The sequence below is a fragment of the Protopterus annectens genome, chromosome 13.part0, assembly GCF_019279795.1.
Source record: "Protopterus annectens isolate FY-2018-M chromosome 13.part0, PAN1.0, whole genome shotgun sequence".
In the NCBI taxonomy this organism is placed as follows: Eukaryota; Metazoa; Chordata; order Ceratodontiformes; family Protopteridae; genus Protopterus; species Protopterus annectens.
This window is the reverse complement of record NC_056747.1, coordinates 1116042906-1116060697: the sequence shown is the minus strand read 5'-3', so window position 1 is coordinate 1116060697 and position 17792 is coordinate 1116042906. Positions and strand designations below refer to the sequence as shown.

Sequence of the window (17792 nt, the reverse complement as noted above, 5' to 3'; positions counted from 1 at the left end):
AGAAACTATTTCCCAGGGTCCCAGAGGGGTAAAGGCTTCCACTGCTAAAAATCCAGTTCCCTCTGACAGGGATTCTAGAGCATTAGATAGATGGGGGAGGAACTTTTACACTTCTGCAACTTTAGCAGTAAGGGCTTTAAATTGCCAGTTCCACATGCTTAAATACCAACAGTATTTAATGTCTCTGTTAAAACAGAAAATGCTTACAAGCTCAGAAGGTCCTGACTATAAGGAAATACAGGATTTATTGCATGCACCTGAACAAGTGGGAAAACATACTCTGCAATGTGGTTTTGATTCATTAGAGGCTTCTTGTAGAGCCGCAGTTACAGGATCTGTGATTTGAAGACATGCTTGGTTAAAAGAACAAGGTTTACCTGATCATGTTAAGGCAAAATTATTGGATGCTCCTTTACAGCATGATATCTTGTTTGGTGTTAAGGCAGAAGAGGTATTAAAGAAAATGGAGGATAAGGCAAAATCTATGCAAACAGTGAAGGATTTCTTACAGGTACAGCCACCTCGATTTAACAGAAATTGGCTTTCTAAAAATTGGTCCTTTCCAGTGTCAGATAGACCACAAAGAGGCAGATACAGACGCCCAAGAGGCAGATCTCGGCCCCAAGGCTCTTACAGACCACGACACTGGGGTGCTTCAACCCCAAAAGGAGGAGAAGACAAGTCACAACCGTATAGGAAACAGTCCCAATGACTTCCCCTTTCACATGCCAAGCACTTAGCTTTTGGCAGCTCCCTTAGCGGGAAAACTAACTCTTTTTTCACAAAATTGGCATATAATCACCCAAGACAAATGGGTTCTGGATATTATGTCTCAAGGTTACAGGTTCCACTTTCCCACTCTACCAAGGCCAAAAGGAATGCCAGACCTCCCACAAAATCAATGGGCAGAGGCACAAAAACAAATTACAGCCCTCATGGATATGAGAGCTATTCAAAAAGTGCCACAACAGGGACAAGGATTTTACTCAAGACTTTTCTTGGTCCCCAGAAAGGACAAAGCCTGGAGACACATACTGGACCTATCTACTCTAAATACTTACCTGGATGTTCTGAAATTTAAAATGTTGACACTACAGCAACTTCTTCCCATGCTGGGCAAAAAGGCTTGGCTAGTTACTTTGGACCTCAAAGAGGCATACCTGCATGTCCCAGTCAGACAAAATTGCAGAATATACCTCAGATTCATAGCTGGCACAATGCATTACCAATTCTCTGCACTGCCCTTTGGCTTATCTACTGCGCCCAGGGTCTTCACAAAATGCCTGGTACCAGTAATTGTATTTTGCAGACAAAAAGGAATTCAAATATATCCCTACTTGGACGACTGTCTTATTCAAGCAGAGAGCAAGGACATTCTTCTAAAGCATCTGGCGTTTGTAAAAAGATTGCTAATTTGCCTAGGGTACACAGTAAACGAAAAGAAGTCAAAACTAGTGCCCTCACAAGAGATAATATTCCTGGGTGCCAACTTAAATACAACTGCCCAGATGGCTTATCTCACGCCAGACAAGCAAAGACAACTGACTCAGTAGTTTCAATTGATGGCAACAAAAACCCAACTCCCTGCAAGAAAAATTTTGCAGGCCTTTGGGTTCATGGCGTCCTGCATACTACTAATACCATATGCCAGACTGCATATGAGGAAATTACAATGGTACGTAAAAAGTGTTTGGACTTAACACTGTCACAGTTTGGAAACACCACTAATTCCCTCCCTACAACAGGAGTTTCGATGGTGGGCACAGGCATGTCACTACAACAAGGGACAGCCTTTCAATTTACCCACAGCCAGGCAGACACTAACAACAGATGCTTCGGAGTACGCCTGGGGAGCACACATGGCAGGAAAATGTATTCAGGGCAAGTGGGCTGCAGACCAAATGCATCTTCACATCAATCAAAAAAGAGATGCTAGCTGTACAAAATGCCCTAGCAGCTTTCAAGGACCTTCTGCATCCAGGACAACCATTACTAAAGACAGACAACACCACAGTTATGTGGTACATAAACAAGCAAGGGGGCACTCATTCCTATCCCCTCTGCAGACGAGCCATGACTTTGTGGAACACAGCACTGACCTATCAAGTTCATCTGCAAGCACAATTCCTGCCAGGAAAGAAAAATACTCTGGCAGACGACTTAAGCAGAAACATCATGGATCCTCACGAGTGGAAATTAAATCCACAAGTATTCAGCATGATAACACAAAAATGGGGATGCCCAGACATAGATCTTTTTGCCTCCCCTCTGAACTGCCAACTACAGAAATTCTGCACAAGGACTTACCACACACAAGCATGGAAAGTGGATGCTCTCTCGTTCAGCTGGAAAACCCTAAAAGTTTATGCATTCCCACCACTGCCTCTCCTGTCAAAGGTACTCCTAAAAGCCAGACAAGAAAGGCCAAAAATTATCGTGATTGCCCCAGACTGGCCACGCCAGCACTGGTACCCAATCTTAAAGAACTTGGCTCAAGGCCCAGCATGGATTTTACCTCAAATTAGGTTCATAGGTTCATACTAGGCTATCTGCCCTAGGGCATTTATAAGCCTAGCCAGAGTGTATTTGGCTTTGCCACCCATTTTAAATGAATTTTGCTATGCCCTTTTTCGAGGTTAGTATACTGTGCCTCTGTCTAACAGTGACACAGAAGTGATACCCGGGGTAAACCTACTATCTCCCATCCACTCATCAAGATTCCTCTTGAAGAGAGTCAATGAGGGACTCTGCCTAACCTGGACTGGGATTTTATTCCAGAGTGAAGGGAGCCTCTGGGTTATGAATCTGTCCCTCCAGCATGTCCTATTTATTTCAGTGCTGAGGTTCAAGTCTCTCGAGCGCGTAGCTCGATGGGATTTGGATTTTCTGAGGTGCAGCATGTCTATTAATTCCGGGTTGGACATTGCTTTATACGTCAGGCACAGATTGCCTCTGAGCAGGCGGTATGCCACTGAGTAGAGCTGGAGTTTCTTTAACCGGGCAGCATATGGCATCTGTTTGAGCCCTTTGATCCTCTTGGTGAGGTACTTTTGGGGTCTTTCCAGTTGCTGCAGGTGTCTGGTAAGGTACAACCCAAAAGGGGCATTGTACTCAATTATGGGCTTGATGAGGGATGAGTAAAGAGGCACGATGACCTCTCCTGATCTAGATGTGAATCCCTTCATGATTAGGTGGGCTATATAAAATGTTTTTCTAACCACTTTGGCCACGTGGTTGTCAAATGAGAGATTGCTATCAACTTGGGTCCCCAGGTCCCTAATTACTTCTTCCGTACTTAATGGATTACCACCTATGTGGTAATTTGTGGGCACTTTGTTTTTGCCAAAGGGGATGACTATACACTTTTTGGCGTTTAGCTTGAGGCCATGGCTCTGGCACCAGTTGTCTGTTTCTATGAGGCCCTTTTGTAGGATGCTTGTGTCGGCTGGAGAGTTGATTATGGCGCCCAGTTTGCAGTCATCTGCAAATTGCAAATTCCTCATCTTCTGATGCAACAAAACAATCAGATCCTGCACAGTCAGCTCAAAACCTTAAACCTGGCTGCATGGCAGATTACTTAGCCAAGCAGCCAACACCTCACTCTAAAGCTGTTATGGATGTCATTTTGGAGGCCAGGAGGCCCAGCACCAGGAAATCCTATTCAGAAAAGTGGAAGAGATTCTGCGCCTGGAACCAGGCTCAAAGCTTTGACCCTCTTGTTCCAAATATTCCTCAGATATTACAATACTTAACTGAGATGCTGGACAAAGGCCTATCCTTTTCATCCATTAAGATCCATGCCTCTGCCATCTCAGCTCATTACAACACGGATCCTTCTATGTTCTCTCGTCCATTACTAAAACAGTACCGTAGAGGGACTAAAAACATAAGACCACCCCGGAGAGCACCAACACCAACTTGGGACCTCAACTTTGTCTTGGAAAAACTAACTGTACCTCCTTTTGAGCCAGCCAATTCAGCAGAACTAAAATGTGTGTCATGGAAAACTGCTCTGCTTCTGGCAATAACCTCAGCACGAAGAGTCTCAGAGTTACAGGCACTAATGGCAGTGGAACCTTTCATCATTTTTCATCAGGACACGGTTTATTTAAGAACAAACCCTACAATTATGCCAAAGGTGGTGTCCAGTGTGGCTCTTAACCAAAGTATTCACTTGCCAACATTTTTATCCAAATCCCCAGAACAAAGGGGAGAGACTTCTGCACTCATTGAACATACACAGGCAGTTACGCTTCTACTTGGACAAAACAAAAGTTTTCACGAAAACTGAGCAATTGTTTGTAGCATATGCTGCAGGATCACAGGGAAAGGCTATTTCAAAGAAGACCATTTCAAAGTGGATAGGACACTGTATCCATTTCTGCTACACACAGCATGGAAAAGTGTACCTAGCAACATTAGGCCACATTCCACCAGGGCAACAGCCACTTCAACTGCCTACCTTAGAGGAGTACCTACCCAAGGATATTTTGGAAGCTGCAACTTGGAGTTCAGTGCACACCTTTACCAAGCATTACCACTTGCCTCTTTACTGTAAGTCCAGAGCTGGCTTTGCCACAGCAGTGCTGCAGGGCCTCATAGCCACCCCGAATCCTTTATAGAACCAGCCACCCAACCTCAGCTTTGGGATTCAACCCAAGTGTAATGACTGCGGCAGTGAAACACTATGAACATAGTACAGTTTTGTACCTACCATAAATGTAGATGTTCAAGTGTATTCACTGCTGCAGTCCAGGTTACCCTCCCTCCATCCCCACTTTCTTAGCTGGGCCTTAACTATACCTTTCTACCCTATACAACCTATGTGGTGTATTTGCTTGTAACTGAAGGTATTGTGTTTTATTCTTTATGTATGTTTTATTAGCAATATGTATTGCCTACCTATTTGGGGGCACCTGACATCTGGGGCAAGAAAAACTGAAGAAAATGGCATCTGCTGCAACTTATATACCCCTGGCGCACTGACATCAGGGAAGAATTGACCGCAACCGACGCCGGACCAAGACTTTGGAACTCTGGCCGACTGCGCGACCGCCTGACGGCAGGATAACCCAAGTGTAATGACTGCAGCAGTGAATACACATGAACATCTACATTTATGGTAGGTACAAAACTGTACTTTTTCCAGAGCTAGGGCAGGGTTTGCCACTGCTGTGTTGCAAGGCATTATCTCCAGCCCTTGATTCTGTTGGTTCCTCCTCCCTTCTCTCTGGGGTTTGGTAATCAACCCATTTGTTAGGCCTGCAACAGTAAAACATGATGAACATAGTACAGTTGTGTACATTTACCATAAATGTAGATGTTTGAGTGTATTCACTGTTGCAGTCCTGGATGTTCATCGTGCATACAGCTGCAGTAATCACAGATGGGTTTTCAGCCGTCAGGCGGTCCCTCGGTCGGCCGAATTCCAAAGTCTTGGTCCGGCATCGGTTGTTGTCGCCTACTCTTCTGACGTCAGGAAGGCCAGAGTATATAAGACACAGCCGACGCCATGTTCTTCAGTCTTTTTTGCCGCGCGGTGCCCGAAGCAGAAGCAGTTCGCAAGTGCCGGTCGGCCAGCTCCTGAATTATGAAAAATATTTGGAACCGAAGTCTTCTTAAAGCTAAGTACCCCGTTGGGGAATCTTTTCTTGCCTCAGACCGATGTCAGAAAAAGTTAATAATTGTATTTCTTGTGGGAAGCAAATACCGCATAAGGATTTCCATTCCCTTTGCATACCCTGTTTGGGCCCAGACCACGACGTCTCGGGCTGTCGCTTTTGCGCTACCTTCAATAAACGCACTATCAAGCGTCGGGCGGAGTTCGCCCAACACTTTTTTGGTAAAGCTTTTGATTATAAAATGTCGTTGGATACTCCGACTACCGTTTTATCCAAAAATCGCAAGGAAAAGGACCGCCAGGCGAGGACCGCGGTCTCCACCGACACCACGCCGAAACAGGCTCCACGTGGTCCGGTTCTCAGTGAGACGCCTTTGCAGTCCCTGACTACCGACGACACTCCTTCGGCGGTGTCTTCTGTACCCGAGACCGCTGGTTCTTCGGCCCTTTCCCAGACTACAACCGAAGCCCCTGCTTATGTCGAACCTACTAATGTGGACAGATCTACATCCACCCATGGTGTTTTTAGGCCTTCATCCTCCTTCTCTATTAAGGCCTTTACTAAATCCAAAGCAGCCAGGCATCACACTAGGCCTGCTGCACAAGGCCTATCTCCTGGGCCCATGCCTAAGAAACACATGCTTAAAATGGCTGAGGATCTTATCACTCTTATCAGAGGATCTCAGGCCCCTCCGGACAAGAGACCCAGAGTGGAGGAAGAATCCCCCTTTTCTGACCAGGGATCCATTTTATCAGAGCATTCTGATGCTGAGGAACACTCTTATTCCCCTTTTGAGGATTCGGATGCAGAGCAGTCTATTCCTTCTGTATCCCCCCCTGAGGATTTTTCTTTTGGGGAAACCTTGCACACCTTGAGGGAACACTTCCACTGGGAAGGCCAAGACTTTTCAGACTCCCAAGAAAAGGCTTAGGGAATTTCTTTGGTTACCTCAGCATAGACCTTTGGCTATTCCTCCTGTTTTGGAGGTACTGGATGAGGTCTATTCGGAGGCTTGCTTTAATCCTGATTCACTGCCTCCTGCACCAGTTAAGCCTGATAGATATTACAGAGTACCTAGTTCTCATCAATTCCTCTACAAAGGCCATAATGCAGATCCCGAAACCATTTCTCAAGGCCCTAAGGGAATTAAGGCCTCCACTGCTAAGAATCCACTTCCTGCTGAAAGGGAATCTAGATCTCTAGAAAGGTGGGGTAAGAAGGTTTATACCTCGGCCACCCTAGCCATGAGGGCCTTAAACTGCCAGTTTCATATGATTAAATACCAACAGTTCCTGTTATCACAGTTAAAAAACAAGATGTCTCAACCTGAACAACCAGATTTAAAGGAGTTACAGGATATGATGCATAGTGCAGAACAAGTGGGTAAACACACTTTACAATGTGGTTATGATGCCCTAGAGGCCTCCAGTAGAGCGGCCGCTACAGGATCAGTCATTCGCAGACATGCATGGCTTAGGGAACAAAATCTACCTGATCATGTGAAAGCAAAACTTCTTGATGCACCTTTACAAAAGGATGTTCTTTTTGGTACTAATGCTGAGGATATATTACGAAAATGGAAGAGAAAGCCAAATCTATGCAAACTGTCAAAGCTTTCTTACAGGTCCAGCCACCACGATTTAGCAGGAATTGGCCTTCAAAAAACTGGTCCTTTCCAGCCACTGACAAGCCCCAAAGAGGCAGATACAGACGCGGAAGGGGCAGAGGACAATCACAAGGGTCATATAGAGGCAGACAATGGCAATCTCCAGCACCAAGAGGTGGTGAAGACAGTGCACAACAGTACAGGAAGCAAACTCAGTGACTCCCTCATCCCCATGCCAAGCAAGATTCAGCTGGCAGCACCTTTGGGAGGGAAAATAGCACGATTTGCAAGCAACTGGCATATTGTCACAACAGACAAATGGATACTGGACATTATAAAGAGAGGCTACAAATTCCAATTTCACACTCTTCCAAAAATGAGAGGCATGCCAAACCTACCACAAAATCAAAGGGTAGAGGCACAACTGCAGATTACAAAGCTCCTAAACATGAGGGCTATACAAAAGGTACCTACGCACCAACAAGGTCAAGGTTTTTATTCAAGGCTTTTCCTGGTACCAAGAAAAGGAACCGACTGGAGACCCATTCTGGACTTATCCATCCTAAACACATTTCTACTCGTACCAAAATTCAAGATGCTCACATTACAGCAACTTCTTCCCATGCTGGGCAAGGAGTTTTGGCTGGTAACATTGGACCTCAAGGAGGCATACCTGCATGTCCCAATCAGACAAAGCTGCAGAAGATACCTCAGATTTCTTGCAGGTTCAATCCACTATCAATTCTCTGCATTGCCCTTTGGCTTATCTACTGCGCCCAGAGTATTCACCAAGTGCCTGGCATCAGTGATTGCCTACTGCAGACTTCAAGGGATACAAATTTACCCTTATCTGGACGACTGCCTGATCCAAGCGGACAGCAAACATTTACTACTGAAACATCTGGCATATGTGACACGGTTACTGCTTTCTCTGGGATACACCATCAACAAGGAGAAATCAAAGCTAACACCTTCTCAGAAAATAACCTTCCTGGGTGCCAGCTTGGACACAAACACCCAGATGGCATACCTTACGCCAGAAAAACAAGGGGCAATTATCTCAGTACTTCAAAATACTAGCAAAAAGTACCAGGCTTACTGCAAGGAAAATCCTGCAGGCTCTGGGATTCATGGCATCTTGCATTCTCCTAATCCCATGTGCAAAGCTGCACATGAGGAAACTTCAATGGTACCTAAAAAATCTATGGTCTCAACACAGTCACAGCTTGGAAGCAAGTATTCCAATAATTCCCTGTCTACAAAAGGAATTCCTATGGTGGGCCCAAGCATGTCAAGTAAACACAGGCCTCCCATTCTGCAAGCCTCAAGCAGCACAAGTCATAACCACAGACGCCTCAGATTACACCTGGGGGGCGCACATGAAGGACAGGTGCATTCAGGGCAGATGGCCCCAAAAAGAAAAGCACCTTCACATCAATCAAAAAGAAATGCTGGCAGTAATAAATGCAATCACAGCCTTCAAGGACTTCCTGCATCCAGGACAATTGCTCATAAGAACAGACAACACCACAGTAATGTGGTACATAAACATGGAGGAACTCACTCATACCCCTTGTGCAGACTAGCCATGACTCTTTGGAGCTTGGCTCTGGAAAGACAAATCGAACTTCAAGCACAGTACTTGCCAGGGATGGAAAACACAGTGGCAGACACTCTGAGCAGAAATATGACAGATCCACACAAATGGAAGCTACATCCACAGGTGTTTACAGAGATAGTCCAAGCGTGGGGGAGGCCAGATATAGATCTTTCCGCCTCCCACAGAATCCATCAATTGAAAAGGTTTTGCTCAAGGACCTTCCATCCAAAGGCCTGGAAAGTGGACGCCCTTTCCTTCAGTTGGACAACCTGGACAGTTTATGCATTCCCACCTCTACCTCTTCTGCCCAAGGTACTTTTGAAAGCAAGAACAGACAAGCCGAGGATGATACTGATTGCTCCAGACTGGCCGAGGCAACACTGGTATCCACTACTGAGGAGTCTAACACATACTCCTCCCTGGTCCCTGCCTCTAATACCTCTACTGCTGACGCAGAACAATTTCAAAACCCTTCACAGCCAGCTGAAAACACTCAACCTCGCTGCATGGAAAATTCCTTAACACCACATCAAACTCTACTCTCCAAGGAGGTGCTGGATGTCATTTTGGAGGCCAGAAGACCATCTACTAGAAAAGCTTACTCCGCAAAATGGAAGCGGTTTTGCTGTTGGAATAAGGAAAGAGGGCAGGACCCTAGAAAATTGAACTTGCCTCAGGTTTTACAGTACCTAGCTGAACTACTGAGCAGTGGACTTTCTTTTTCCTCAATCAAAATACATGCCTCAGCAATTTCTGCAGAATTCAACACGGAACCCCCCTTTATTCTCACACCCACTCTTACGACAGTTCCTCAGAGGGGCTAAGAACATAAGACCTCCAAGGAAACAACCAATACCAGCTTGGGACCTTAATTACATACTAGAAAAGTTGACATTGCCTCCCTTTGAACCTGCTGCTTCAACAGATTTACAATATTTGTCCTGGAAAACAGCTTTCCTTCTGGCCATCACTTCAGCTCGTAGAGTTTCTGAGCTACAGGCCCTCATGGCGGTGCAGCCCTTCCTCATCTTCCATCAGGACAGGGTTTCCCTTCGTACCAACCCTTCTTTTATGCCTAAAATGGTATCTAGGGTAGCCTTAAACCAAGCCATACACCTTCCTACCTTTTACCCTAACCCTCAAAACAAAGGGGAAAAGCTGCCTCACTCGTTAGACATCCATAGGCAGCTACGTTACTATTTGGGCAGAACAAAGCCCTTCAGGAAATCAGACCAACTCTTTGTGTCCTATGCTGTGGGGGGTCCAGGGAAACCTGTTACCAAACAGACCATTTCCAAGTGGATTGGTCACTGCATACGCTTTTGTTACTCCTATCATGGGAAACCGGTCCCTACTGGCATCAGACCTCACTCCACCAGGGCCACAGCCACCTCTACAGCCTTCCTCGGAGATGTGCCTACTAAAGATATTTTGGAGGCAGCCACTTGGAGTTCTGTACATACCTTCACAAAACACTACCATCTGCCCTTATATTCCCGAGCAAGAGCAGGCTTTGCCACTGCTGTTTTGCAGGGCATTCTAGCTCAACCCAGTTCCTTATAGTACCTACCACCCTATGCATAGCTTTGGGACTCTACCCATCTGTGATTACTGCAGCTGTATGCACGATGAACATAGTACAGTTTTGTACCTACCATAAATGTAGATGTTCGAGTGCTAATACAGCTGCAGTACAGGTTTCCCACCCTCCTTCCCCACTTGGTAAGGCCATGGGGCCTGAATACCTCTTCATACCTGCTGACTGGGTTATCCTGCTATGTTTTATTTGCTTACTTTTGTGGATTAGCTTTATTTATGTATTGCCTTCCTTTTGGGGGGCACCTGACATCTGGGGCAAGAAAGACTGAAGAACATGGCGTCGGCTGTGTCTTATATACTCTGGCCTTCCTGACGTCAGAAGAGTAGGCGACAACAACCGACGCCGGACCAAGACTTTGGAATTCAGCCGACCGAGGGACCGCCTGACGGCTGAAAACCCATCTGTGATTACTGCAGCTGTATTAGCACTCGAACATCTACATTTATGGTAGGTACAAAACTGTACTTTTCCCTCCCTCCTTCCCCCTTTTTAGTCCTTTTCTATTCTCTTTTCCTGAGGTACAGGCTAATTTGGGTATTATTTGTCAATGTTGCTTTTGGCTTCAGCCTTATTTCTGGGGACTTTTGATTGTTATGGCAAGAAAGACTGAGGAAGTGACGTCTGCTGCCTCCTTTTGTGTCAGACGTCCTTTACAACCAACGGCAGCCGACATCATTTTTACTTACCTTTGGTATTCTGGCCGATCGAGGGCTACCGGGAACCAGATAAGCCATTTGTTAAGACTGCAACAGTGAATGCACTCGAACATCTACATTTATGTTAAGTGTACACAACTGTACTTTTCTGTATGCATTACCCCCTTCCCCCGTATTCAGAAGGTCCTGCTGAAAATCCAGCAGGATAGACCAAAAATCTTGCTGGTGACTCTATTGGAGAAGACAGCGTTGGTTCCCCTCGTCTTACAGCTGTCCAAGGGCAGTCACCACAAGTTACCCCTCAGAGTGGACCTTCTCACACAGCACAAGGGATACCAAATACACCCACAGTGGCACTGTCTGCACCTCACCCTGTGGGTGATAGGATTCTGATCCCTTTCAGACACCTTTACAATGTGGACTTCCTCACTGTCCTGCAGGAGGCCTGGAAACCAAACACCAGGAAATCTTACGTATCAAAGTGGAAGAGATTTTCAATATGGTGTCTCAAAAGGCAGTTGGACCCGCTGAAATGTGAGACCCCGCTAGTACTCTTACCTGTGTGAACTATTGCAGGCAGGGTTGGCTTTCTCATCCATTAAAGCCCACGTGTCTGCCATTTCAGCATGCCTTCCCATGGAACCCCCGCTAGCTTCCAGACTACCAGCTAAGTTATTCCTTAAAGGGGTCCTTCATCTCAGACCACCCAGGAAACCCTCTCTCCCTCCATGGGACCTCATTTGTGTTTTAGAGAAGTTCACACTTCCCCAGTTTGAGCCAGTTGGATAAAGCTTCCCTAAAACATGTACATGGAAGACTGTCCAGGAGATTGTCAGAGTTGCAAGCCCTTATGGCTATTCCACCCTTCCTAGTATTCCACACTGACAGTTATTCTTAGATCTAATCCCTCCTTCATGCCCAAGGTGGTGAATGACCTTTCCCTTAATCAAGCCATCCACCCACCAGCCTTCTTCCCTAACCCATAGGGAGACAGAGAGAGTGTACTCCATTCCCTGGACATGCACAGACGATTCGGATTTTATCTGCACAAAACCAAGTCCATCCTACAAGCTGATAGCGGTTTGTCTCCTTCCACCTCAGGGCCCTAGGGAAGGTAGTATCTAAAATATTTTCAACATGGATTTTCAAAGCTATTACCTTTTGCTGCAAACACCATGGGCAATCCCTGCAAGGTACTGTGAAAGCACACTCCACCAGGGCAGTGCCCTCCTCAGGGGCCTTCTTCGGTGGTTTGGATAACTCCACTATACTGGAACCAGCTACCTGGTCTTTGGAGTGCTCCTTCACCAAACATTACAAGTTAGACCACATTTCTAGGGCCAGAGCTATCTTCCATAGATTCCTGGAGAACTCTACTAGGCCACCTCCCCTTCTTCGCAGGGAGCTTTGGTACTCACCCATATTTGATGAATACTGCAACATGTGAAGAAGGACATAGAAAAGTGTAAAAATCTTACCATAACCCTAGATGTCCTTTTCTTCCATGTTGCAGTATTCCTTCCCACCCACCTACCCCTCTTGTTATGCAGCATTTCCCTTTCTGGATGGCACAAGGCTGGTATTACCCTTGCTAGGACTGGTTCCTACTGGAGCTTACAGTTCTGAGGGCTGGTGCGTGCAGGCGTCACTTTTATGGCCCACATTCTGCTAGCCATGTCAGATGTCCCATGCACCATACAGTGACTGAAATCTTTTAAATACTGGCCGGACATTTGGGTAGCAAGAGGAGTAAACCCTTATGTGATGAATACTGCAACATAGAAGAGAAGGGACATCTATGGTTATGGTAAGATTTTACACAACTTTCTTTACTTGCCTTCTTCCCCAACACCTCTTTTTTTAAAAAAATTGCTTTGTTTGTATTCTTCATTACATGTTCACTTTGCCTACATCTAAATTTGCACAGTTTTGTTAACAAAACTCCAATTCAGATTCTGAAAAGAAAAGGAAAAAAAAACAAGGAGTTGAAATTTCTTCCTGAGAAGCTGTTATTTGGTGCGTTATACATTTGTGAATTGTATGTATGTGTATGTATGCATTTTATATATATATATATATATATATATATATATATATATATATATATATATATATATATATAAAATTGTGTGTGTGTGTGTGTATACACACACACCTCCCCCTCTGATATATGATTGTCATTATTGGTGGACAGCAACACAAATCGTGAGTGACAAAAATGAGCAGCAACTCAGATATGTAACAAAATGAGATATCACAAAACATTGACAGCTTCTGTCCAACTGTTAGTAAAACCCAGATCAAGCATTGTCTGATTAGTGGTACTGTTAAAGAAAGGGTTTTTAGTAGCAGCACACTTGAGTAGGCTGATGCAAAATCTGTCCCCTTATCTAACCTATCTGTTTTTATATAGATATACATATAATAATATAGTGTGTCCTTTCTTATCACAGTTACAATATTCTTTTTACTTGGGATATTCTGCAGTGGATAGCCTAATGTCTGGCCAGCATGCAAGGCCTTTACACCTTCCCAGAGTTGTATGCCAGATACATGTTCTTCTACTAAGCCATACACAGATAAATGTTCCTTTCTTTTTCTTTGTATTTTCCACCTTATAGTTTATGTACATGTCATCCAATAAGGGGAAATGCGAGTGTTGGAAGCAGACACCCCTTAAAGACTGACATGAGAAGTGCCTTTTTTATTTGAGTACTATGCATGACCATAGTCATTGTGATATCTTCTCAGGCTTTTGCCCCCAAAACACACTATAGTTGATTGCCTTCCCTCTCTTTATCTGGAAAACCAATGTGAAATTACTGACTAAAGGTGCCATGGCTGAATATGCCAACCTCGAAGTTCAGTCATTTCTTGAGAAAAAAGTATAAGAGAGTACACAGTGAATCTGATGCTCTCCAGCCTCCAGTTTGTGCGTGTGTGTGTCAGGTTGGATGATGGTTGTCCCTGCAACTGCTGCCTCTTGGTCATCCATCCCATCCAGGAGAACATGAAGTTGTTCTTCGTGTTTCACTGTTGCAGTCATTACATTTGGGTAATCTGCTGGCAGATTGCCCTCAGTCGGCCTGATTAACAAAGTCTTGGGTCCTGCGTCGGTTGCTGTCCCTTCTTCCATGTCATCAGGGGGTATAAAACATGCAGCCGACGCCATTACATCAGTCTTTCTTGCCGTGCGGTGCCCGAAGCAGAAGCAGTTCGCAAGTGTCGGTTGGCCGACTCCTGAAATTTTGGTTTTCGAGTTTCAGAACCAAAGTCTTCAACTTACAGCTAAGTACCCCGTTGGGGAAACTTTTTCTTGCTCCTTACCGATGTCAGTAAAAGTTAATTGCATTACTTGTGGGAAGCAAGTACCTCATAAAGATTTTCATTTGTACTGTATTCCTTGCCTAGGCCCTGACCACGACGTACCTTGCTGCCGGTATTGTGCTTTATTTAATCAGCGCACTGTTCGTCGTCGGTACATTTTTGCCTCTAAATATTTCGGTTCTCTGTTTAATTATCCAGAAATTACATCGGTTAGCCATCCGACTACTGGAATTCCTTAAAAACGCAAATAAAAAGACAGAGACGGGCCGTTGAGGTCCAAAACTGCCAACAACGCTTCTCCTAAGCCAGTCGCCAGTTCGCCGGTACTCAGGCGCTTTCGCAGCCCCTGATAACCCACTACTTCTGACGCGCAGGCCTCTACTGAGACCCATTCGGAGTCCGGTATGCCACGAGATGCTTCACCTATGGAACCTGTGGATGTCTCTACCTTGGATGGGTTCGGAGTCGCTGTGCAGGCACTGGCTTTTGAGGGTGTTTTCAGGCCTACAAACTTGCATATTAAACCGACTCCACCTTCTATTCTAAGGCCTAAATCTCGATTTATGTCTAAAAACCCGACGCCCAGGCCTCTATGCCTAAAAAACAAATTATCAAAATGGCTGAAGATCTTATTACTCTAATCAGGGGTAGTCAACCCCCCTACCTTTTAAGAGGCCTAGAGTGAGCTTGACTATGAATCTTCTTATCAGGATTCTGTTTCTTCTAATTCTTCCAGTGACCTGGATTTGTTCATGCCTACTTATGAGGATTCTGATGCAGAGGATTCCATTCCTTCTTCCCCCCCCCCCGAAGACTTTTCTTTTGGGGAAACTTTACATATTTTAAGGGAACATTTCCACTGGGAAAGTCAGGAATTTTCTGAATATAAAAAGAGGTTTAGGGATTTCCTTCTTCTACCTCAACGTAGGCCTTTGGCTATACCTCCTGTGCTAGACATTGTTGATGTGTTTTCAGAATCCAGTATGGCTCCTGATTTGCCTGCCTCCGGCTCCTAGTAAACCTGACTGTTATTACAGGGGTCCTGAGTCCCACAAGTTCCTTTTCAAAAATCCTGTTGCGGATCCAGAAACCATTTCTCAGGGGCCGAGGGGCATTAAGGTTTCTACTGCTAAAAATCCTACGCCTTCTGATAGAGACTCCAGGGTGCTGGATAGATGGGGTAAAAAGGTTTATACTTCTGCAACCTTGGCAATCAGGGCTTTAAACTGCCAATTTTATATGTGAAAATATCAACAGCATGTTATGGGACTGCTTAAACAGAAAATGATGTTGATTTCTGACTGTGTGGAAAATAAAGATTTACAGGATTTATTGCATTCTGCTGAAGAAGTTGGAAAACATAGTTTGCAGTGTGGTTTTAATTCTTTAGTGGCCTCTTGCAGGGCTGCGGTTACTGGGTCTGTGCGTAGAAGGCATGCTTGGCTTAAGGAGCAGTCTCTACCTGATCATGTTAAAGTAAAATTGTTGGATGCTCCTTTAAATCAGGACCGCCTGTTTGGCAATGAGGCTGAAGAAGTACTAAAAAAAGAGGAAGATAAAGCTAAATCTATGCAAACTGTAAAAGATTTCTTACAAGTGCAACCTCCAAGATTTAGTTAGCACTGGCCTACTAAGAATTGGTCCTTTCCAGCTCCTTCCAGATCAACTCAAGCCAAACCCAGACACACCAAAAGCATCACGTTTCAGTCCCAAGGGACTCTCAGAACTAAGCAATGGGGGGCATCCACTTCCAGATCTGGAAATAGCAAGACACCCCCCTATGGTAAAAAGTTTCAGTGACTTTCTTTTAAAATTGCCAAGCACTTACCTTTCAGTCGCCCCTTTGGGGGGGGAGATTGCTTTTCCTGCAGAAAACTGGGAACTCATAACCCAGGACAAATGGGTTTTAAATATAGTGTCCCAGGGATACAGATTTCATTTCCACACGTTGCCAACACCAAACGGGTGGCCAGACCTGCCCCCAAATCAATGGGCAGAGGCTCAGAAACAAGTACTTTCCCTCTTAAACATGGTGGACAATTCAACCAGTTCCAGAAGAGGAAATGGGACAAGGTTTCTATTCCAGGCTTTTCCTGGTACCTAGAAAAGACAAATCATGGTGTCCAATTCTGGACCTGTGTACTCTAAACACCTTTCTGGACATTCCAAAATTCAAGATGCTGACTCTTCACCAGTTACTTCCTATGCTAGGCAAAGATGCTTGGTTGGCAACTCTAGATTTAAAAGAAACTTACCTGCATATCCCAATCAGGGAATCTTGCAGAAGATACCTATGCTTCAAAACAGGCTGTTTGCATTATCAGTTATCTGCACTGCCCTTTGGTTTTCTACTGCGCCAAGGGTATTCACAAAGTGCCTGGCTACAGTAATTGCATTTTGCAGACAAAGAAATGTTCAAATGTATCCATACCTGGACGATTGTCTAATTCAGGAAGAAAACCAAGCCATACTTATAAATCATCTGGCGTTTGTAAAAAGGGTTCTAACTTGTCTAGGGTACACCATAAACGAAAAAAATCACAACTGGTACCCTCTCAACAAATTACATTCCTGGGTGCAAGCTTGAATACAACCACCCAGATGGTTTTCCTCACGCCAGAAAAGCAAATTCATTTGGTAACTTACTTCAAACAAGTGGCCACAAAAACCCTGGTATCTGCAAGACAAGTACTGCAAGCCTTGGGGTTCATGGCCTCCTGCATTCTTCTAATTCCATGTGCAAGACTGCATACGAGGAAACTTCAGTGGTACTTAAAAAGTCTATGGAGTCAACATTGTCACAACCTGGAAACAGTGATTCCTATCGTACCTTGCCTCCGCCTGGAGTTCCTATGGTGGGCAAAGGCCTGCCACCAAAACAAGGGGCTGCCATTCACCCTACCCCATGCCACCCAAACCCTAACTACAGATGCATCAGACTGTGCATGGGGGGCTCATCTGGCAGAGAAGTGCTTTCAGGGCAAATGGAACCAAAATCAAATGCACCTACATATCAATCAAAAAGAAATGTTAGCTGTACAGAATGCTCCGACAACCTTCAAGGACTACATTCATCCAGGACAACTAATGGTAAAGACGGACAACACCACGGTTATGTGGTACATAAACAAGCAGGGGGGGTACACATTCCTACCCTCTCTGCAGGCTAGCCATGGCATTGTGGAACACGGCCTTGAGCTACCAAGTGCAACTGAATACACTGGCAGACGGACTAAGTAGAAATCACATGGACCCACACAACTGGAAACTGGAACCATGGATTTTCAACATGTTGACAAGCAAATGGGGGAGCCCAGACATAGATCTATTTGCCTCCCCCACAACTACCAGTTGGACAAAATTTGCACAAGGACTCCTCACA

At 45.0% G+C, this 17792-nt stretch overlaps 1 protein-coding gene across 7 annotated transcripts in view; it reads left to right on the top strand.

Moving 5' to 3' along the window:
* Positions 1 to 17792, top strand: part of GPATCH8 (G-patch domain containing 8) — a 984951-nt gene that overhangs the window by 431405 nt on the left and 535754 nt on the right. The window lies entirely within an intron of this gene.